The sequence below is a fragment of the Euphorbia lathyris genome, chromosome 7 (genome assembly GCF_963576675.1).
Source record: "Euphorbia lathyris chromosome 7, ddEupLath1.1, whole genome shotgun sequence".
Taxonomy (NCBI): Eukaryota; Viridiplantae; Streptophyta; class Magnoliopsida; order Malpighiales; family Euphorbiaceae; genus Euphorbia; species Euphorbia lathyris.
The window spans coordinates 64,150,389-64,156,658 of NC_088916.1; the positions used below are offsets into that span (position 1 = coordinate 64,150,389).

The 6,270-nt window shown below is 38.0% G+C and overlaps 1 long non-coding RNA gene across 3 annotated transcripts; it reads right to left on the reverse strand.

Annotated features, from left to right (window-relative positions):
- Positions 1-340: 340 nt before the first annotated feature.
- LOC136234981 (uncharacterized) lies at positions 341-2,652 on the reverse strand. 3 transcript variants are annotated; one of them, XR_010691593.1, is made up of 3 exons: positions 2,442-2,652; positions 1,863-2,035; positions 341-902 (listed from the first exon to the last, which is right to left on the reverse strand). It is a non-coding gene; the product is annotated as an uncharacterized lncRNA (long non-coding RNA). The 3 variants fall into 3 exon arrangements; XR_010691594.1 differs by having other exon boundaries at positions 1,863-2,051; XR_010691592.1 differs by having other exon boundaries at positions 1,863-2,652.
- Between the last annotated feature and the right edge of the window lie 3,618 nt (positions 2,653-6,270).

Here is a 6,270-nt window from a genome sequence, read left to right on the forward strand (position 1 = left end):
CAAAACTAATAATAAAATTGTCCCAAAAAGAGGATAACCAACACAAATATGGTGACCATGGATAAACAGTTGTAGGTGAACATGTTACATTTGGATTGAAGGAGCCAATAAAATATATAAAAGTGGCAAACTCTTACATTAAATTAGCAATAAGTGAGTAATGCTAATTTACATCAGGTTTATATATACAAAAGAAAGAAGACATTATAATAATCCATTCCAGGGAAACAGAATATACAAGCTATACTAAGAAACATTGTGTAAGATGGGCACAATTTCGTAATTGAAATTTGTGAACCTTTAAACATTATGTGCAATGTGGCATATCAGCAAATCTATGAACACAAACAACAAATCCAATTTTTCTAGTCACCAACACTTAAAATGAACCCATACCCTAGAGTTTACTTTGGCAGATGAAAACTGCAATAGACAACTTCTACATAGGACGAACAGATGCTTACTGCAATTAGCTCGATTGCCACCTGCCTTGGTTAGTTACATACATCTGACTACCTAAATCTCAAATTAGCTCTAGTAATTGGCACCAACCTAAAACACGAACTGAACTTAGTACAACATTAATAAATGACGTCCTATAATTTTAAACAGATGCCTATCTTGTTTAAATAAGGCACGAACTAATACAATGTATCGACTAGACTACCGAGTTAACTAAATCATGGTGATACATGAACAACCTTGGACTAGTGTACACTTACAAGTGATAACGAGTATGACAGCAAAGCCGTGACAAGCAAAACATGGATCTTTCACTGATTTGAACATGAACATCTACAACTTGGATCTCGATGCCCCTTTTTTCTTCAAAATCTATTTCACAAAGCAGGAACCAGCATGGTCCAGGAAAGCTTCAGCCCTTTAACTGCTGCTGCAAAAATCTGGAGATCCAAATGTGGAACTTGTCAAAGAATTGAAACACAAATAGCAGTCAAAGAATTGAAACACAAATAGCAATCAGATGCATATAAAAAAAAGCAGGAACCAGCATGGTTCAGGAAAGCTTCAGCCCTTTAACTGTTGCTGCAAAAATCTGGAAATCCAAAGGTGGAACCTTATATATATATATATATAGTGTTATTTTATTTTATTTTAATTATGATGAATGGAATACATATATCTATTTTAGGTCCAGGTAACAACCCCTAAAGTAGGTCTTATATAGGTCCAGAGGCAGAGTTAAGAAGCACGAGGATAGAGGCAGAGCTAAGGTGCACGAGAATGTCGGTGCACTTCTAGCCCTTCGGAACCACCCTTTACAGGATAGTTCCCCTTCCTCTGCACATCTCTCATTTTACATTTTTAGGGAGTTGATTGCATCTTCAGTAGATGAAGGTTTATGTATCTACTTTTTTTCTCCAACCTAAGCCAAAACAGTGTCGTTCTGGCCGAGGTTATATGTACTTTACCCCGAACATCAACCACATTTTGATGAGCAAAAAAATAGGTGAAAGAAGTAAATTTAGAGGACTGTTCATTGGTACTTTGCTACAAATCCTTTACTTCCTAGTGTTAAAAGACCTAACCATTGAGGTTGAATTTATTACAATGTCAAAAATCACTTACCATAAAAAAGCAAACAAACAAAAAGTGTCCTTATTTGTGCCATAAAACATCAGTTTCAGTGTTCACACCAATAATTTGACACTATTAATAACAAATTAATAATAATTTCAGAACTCATATTCTTCACTTTACGAAATACTTCTTACCAGACTATATATTAATGTCATTATCTAGTTTCACAACAAACTCAAACTCATTCACAAGGAAATGGCTTTCCTGCATTATATGTTAATCATAGCATTCCACTTTAATCGTAATAACATGGTTATAGCTACCTGGGTTCTCTTACACTCCACAAAGAGCTTATCGTCGATCAAAAAGTTTAAGGCTCTGCCTCCTTTGCCGAAACCTAAATTGCCTCCTTTGCCGAAACCTAAATTGCCTCCTCTGCAACCAACCCCACGGGAAGCATCACCGACTCAGACATCATCAGAATTGCCTCCTCAACCTGCATTTACACCTACCTGCATTATATGTTGATCATAGCATTCCTCTTTAATTGTAATAAGAACCAAAACCAAACCCATTTCACATTAAAGCCGAAAAATCAGTCATTACTCAAATTATCAACATAAACTATGCAACACAAAAACCCATTTGCAGATGGTACGAGTTAAATGTAAAAAAGAACAGATCTTTTTAAGAGAAATCCAACAAAGAGCTAAAAAAATAACAGCAAAGACTAATGATCACATTAATTAATAATATAGTGCAAATATTAAATAAAAGGAACACAATGTTGAACAAGTTGTATATAACATCCATAAAACGCTGGAATGAAAAGGGAACAAAAGCAAAATAAAAAAATGAAACTAAATTAAACGGAGAAAAATAAGAGAAGTACGAAATTTCACCGGAATAAGTAAGCATTCGGTGAAGAAGAGAGCAGATCCATAGGAGCTTCGAGGAATAGACATCATCGTTTCCGTTTGGAAGAGAATCACCAGATGGGAGAGTGTAGCGCCTGTACATAATAGCTACATGCGGATTTTGCGAAGATATCGCAGATGAGAGAGATGGGGCAGGAAAATGAAGAGAGAGATCAGCCATCTGAGAAAATGTGAGAGAGGCGTATCAAATGAGGATGAGAGAGAATAAGTGAGACTTTTATATGAAGCCATTAGGTTTTCATTTTAAGCCATCTGATTGGAATCATATCAATGGTTAGGATTAATCATCTTGGCAAATGCTCATTTGACCCCTTAAAGATAATAATAATCAAATTTAATTGTAAGTTAATTATATTTTTTCTTTTTTATATTAACTTCTCCATTTTTATATAAATAACAATTTTCTCTTTATAATTGAAATGAGAACCAAGTAATACGGTTTAATTGTGAGTAAAAAAAATGATTTTCTAACCTTAAAATTAAAATACGAAACATTTATTTATATAGAAACAAATAACCATTAATATGAATATAAATTTTAAACATTTAAGTAAACCATTAATATGGATATGAATTTATAAATATGGTTAAACATGTAAGTAAAAACAATATGATCTTATAATCTTAAAAGGAGATAGTAACATCGGAAAGCATTTATAAAAATGATAAAAAAATATAAAATTGATATTTATTAGGGGTTTTAATAATTTAGAGCTACATATTAATAAGCATTCAAGTTAGAATAATATGATTTTTTTTTTTTTTTTTATGTCTTTATATACTTCACCATATATTTTCAAAATTAGATTATTAGTATAAAATAAAATATTAATATATAAATATCTAATTATAATTGATAACAAATATAATAAAAAATGAAGCAATAAAAAAATCTACAAATGAATTTTTGGTTTAAAAATGGAAAAATATAAAAAAGTTAGTGTTTGACGGAATTCCGTCAGTAATTCCATCAGCAAGTCTGACGAATGTATTTCCGTTAAAATAGAACGTCAGTCATAATGGCGGGAATGTTCCCGCCAAATTATTTTGATAGAATTTTCGTTCCGTCAGAAAATCCATCAATCAAATTGACGGAACACCTTTTGACGGAATTCCGTCAAACTTTACTGACGGAATATGTTCCGTCAGAAAATTCCATCAGAAAACAGACATTTTCTAGTAGTGGAAGACAACTGATCACAGGCCCAAACCCTAGAGCAGGTATTTATTCGGGGCTCCTGAGAGCCTTGAAGAGGTGCCAGCAGGCCCTCTTTTATCCCAAGAATCCAGAGAACTATGGTTCTTTTTATGGTTAGCCCTAGGTTTCTTCAAATTCAACTTATTAACTCCCATAGACTTCCCACTAGGGATATCAACAAGAGTTTGCAAATTACTAACCTCATTGAGCTTTGCTTTCCCTGTCGAGCCAATGATCTGGGATTTCCCCTTAGCATAAGCTTTGGGGTCGAAAAGAGGATTAATAGAGTCACCTAGGATGGTAGCTGGCTCGGCAGACTCAAGGCCTGGCATGCTTAGCTCCATATGCTCATTAGGTAAATCCGAATCATGTCCATCCTCAAGAGATAGGACTCCGAATCTAGATCCTGACCGGGAAGCTGAGCCAGCACCAGCACCAATCTTAATATCAGGTGGCCTAGCCTTGATCTCAGGAGCAATTTGGAGAGAATTCATCTCCTTGCTGATATCTGGAAATTGATTCAGAGTAGCATTTGCTCGTGGCTTCCTTCTGACAGACCTTTTGGCCAGCATCCAGGGACCGAAGTTCTTCCCTTCACTTTGGTTCTCTTCAGCTCTGCCTATGATAGGCACCACCACCTCCTCGACCACTTTCCTTCTTTTGGGGCAGCCATCATAGGTATGGCCAAACATACCGCATTCATAGCAGATATTGTGAATACCTTCGTATTCGATATGAAAGACCTTATTCTGAACGGAGAATTTAGACAGAAGAGGCTTAGCAAGATCAATGTCAATACAAACCCTGGCAAACTTGCCTCTCACTGCCCCAACGGTAGTTTTGTCAACATGGAGAACTTTCCCAACCAAGCCACCAATCTTATTCAGAAATCTTTCGTTATAGTATTCAATGGGTAAACCTAAACCTGAGAATCTAACCCAAGTAAGGATCCTATTAACAGAGCAATCATGAGGATTAAAATTTGGGACCCATGGCCTCAGCGCCAAAACATGATTGGAGATGATATAAGGTCCACCATTAACAACTGCATTATAATCTTCTGCCCTTGTAAATTTTATGACATAATAGTCATTCTCCAGGTCCGTGATGGTGACCTTCCCTTTCTTTGCCCATTGCGCCTGGATCCTCTGGGCAAAGTAATTGAAGCTTATCTTTTTCCCAAGCACAGTGACAATTAAGGAAAGTTTCCATTTGGATCTGGGAACCCGCTTATCTTCCGATGAAAGCCGGATAATAGGACACAACGTGTCCTCTTGCTCATCATCCTCAATATCAGAGTCGGAAAAAACCTCCTCAGAATCCTCCTCGATAATATCATCCTCAATCATGGGTTCTTCCTCAACCACCCCCATCACCTTATCTCTCCAGGACAAATTCTCCAGCCCTATTCCCGGGTTAACATAATTAACGGGATTAGTACTAGGAATTGAGACTTTCTGGCCCGCAGCCCCCTGGGTCAAGGCCCCGCTCAACGGGGGAACCGCAAAATCCCTAATCGCCCTAGACTCCATTATAACCGTCGGGGCCCCGCCCTGGGCAACCTCCTTAACTGCCGGCTCCCCCGCATTACTGCCTGCTTTAGCAGTAGCGCTAGGCGCAAGCTTGCCGCCCTCCCCAGCCTGGACGAGGCCAGCCGCAGCGCAGGCCACAACCAAATCAGAGCCTGCCCCTCGCTCCTGCCCTCCCTCTCCTGCAACCGGCAACACCACGGATCCAGCAAGCGAGCCGTCACCAACCCGTCCGAGCGCCACCGATGCCCCGGTCCGCTCCCGACCACACTCCGAGCCCCGAATCCCAGCACCATCAACCCCTGTTGCCGGATCAGAACCCCTCTCCCTCGACCTCTCACGAACACGGTCGGAGCTATTCCGCCTACCACGCGGAGAATCCACCTCCGATCTCTTAGCCTCCTCCGCCAATCTCCCATCCGGATCCAAATCCGCTCCCAGCCCCCTAGCCGCCTCACGATCCGCCGCCTCCTTCGCAAATCGGTCGGCCGCGCCTCCCAAAGTCACCCTCGTTCTCGCCTCACGCTCCTTCTCCATGGAAATCGCCTGTCTCTCTTTTTGAAATATTGGTATATTTATATTATAATAATATAGTATATTTATTCATATATTAATTTATTTTACGAATAATTTTATAATTAATCTTTTTTCGGTTAACATATAATGAATGGTTTTCATATTTCATTTTTTTATTAAATTTAATTTTTTTTTTATTTTGTTGAATTTTGATTTTGATTCCAATTTCGAAATTTGAACCAAACACTCTTAAAAGTAATTGGATTCTGATTCCGGAATTAAACCAAACAAAATAAATAAATAATCATTCCGATTTTGATTCCGTAACATTCCGATTCCAATTCTGATTCCGAAGTTTGAACCAAACACCTCCTAAAGTTAATTTGAACATTTCCAGATCAAATCATCTTGCCATGTAATTACATGTATCCATTGACTGTCACGTCTCTCTCTTAAATTCTAACCTTCATTTAGGCTATGTTTGATAAAGAGAGGTTCAACATCTAACAATATAAAAGAAAGACAGTCTCCAGCCAAACTTTTCACCTCC